The 1325-nt window shown below is 41.3% G+C and overlaps 1 pseudogene; it reads left to right on the forward strand.

Moving 5' to 3' along the window:
- The first annotated feature begins 360 nt into the window (after nucleotides 1-360).
- LOC129082135 (60S ribosomal protein L31-like) lies at nucleotides 361-738 on the forward strand (annotated as a pseudogene).
- Nucleotides 739-1325: the final 587 nt, after the last annotated feature.

Genomic DNA, 1325 nt, shown 5'->3' on the forward strand with positions numbered 1-1325 from the left:
TTTTAATGAACTATTAATTTGGAGGCTGACCTAATAAGCTAGTGATAGCAGACTAAAAGAGTAGGACTTATAAGTAACTATACTCCTAGAATTTGTTGAAACAAAAGATCCATGAGTGGCAGACATGGCCTATACATAGCCGAGAGAAAGCTGGTGGTGAGTTTGTCTTACACCGTCCACAGAACACTTAAACGATAAAATCAGATGTCAACAGGGGAATGTTAAAGGTGTCCTCCTATTCCAAGGGAATGAAGGGGGAGTAAGGAAGAAGATAAGATGATTTTTATCCTCAAAAGGACAATGGAGATAAGAATTATCACAAGATAAAGAATGTGCCTGTGGGAGCTGGGGCCCGGCATAATGGCTCCCGCAAAGAAGGGTGGCCAGAAGAAGACGGGCCGTTCTGCCATCAACGAGATAGTGACCTGAGAGTACACCATCAACACCCATAAGCGCATCCATGGAGTGGGCTTCAAGAAGCGTGCCCCTCGGGCACTCAAAGAAATCCGGAAATTTGCCATGAAGGAGATGGGAACTCCAGATGTGCGCATTGACACCAGGCTCAACAAAGCTGTCTGGGCCAAAGGAATAAGGAATGCCCCATACCGTATCCGGGTGCGGTTGTCCAGAAAATGAAATGAGGATGAAGATTCACCAAACAAGTTCTATATGTTGGTCACCTATGTACCTGTCACCACTTTCAAAAATCTACAAACAGTTAAAGTGGATGAGAACTAACTGCTGATCGTCAAATAAAGTTATAAAACTGAAAAAAAAAAAAAAGAATGTGCCTGTGGGATACATCTAATTCGAAAAGTGTCAAAACTAAATCAACACACCTGTACCAGTCAAATAACTACATCCCAGCTCTCTTTACCTCATTATCCTTCCAGCACCCCCAAAAAGTGAAAATCTTGGATCATAACATGGTAAGAAGAGGGAACAGAGAGCTTAAAAGAAAAGTACCAGGCATCTCTCCCCAAAAGCAGATTTCCCATTTGCAACAGGCCCAAGAGAGGAGAGAAGACAGAAAGGCTCATTCTCACATTACATTTTGGGTTTATATTATAATATTGGAGAAAAAACTATAATTACAGAATTGGGACTTTTTTCTGCAATTAAAGTTACTATATACCTTTACATTTCCTAAAAGTGAATAGAGAAGTCTGCCCAAATTTTCATTTCAGGATCAGCAGCAAAACTTGCCCCAGTGAGCAGATGGAAAGGAACTATGGAAGACCAAATAAATTGCTTTATGATTGTATCCCATGAGCAGTGCTTGTACAAGGTCCCTGTAACCATGACAACCGCTGAACATGATTGGA

This window comes from Pteronotus mesoamericanus, unplaced genomic scaffold (assembly GCF_021234165.1).
Source record: "Pteronotus mesoamericanus isolate MK-2021 breed Mesoamerican mustached bat unplaced genomic scaffold, CSHL_Meso_final contig_124, whole genome shotgun sequence".
NCBI lineage: Eukaryota > Metazoa > Chordata > Mammalia > Chiroptera > Mormoopidae > Pteronotus > Pteronotus mesoamericanus.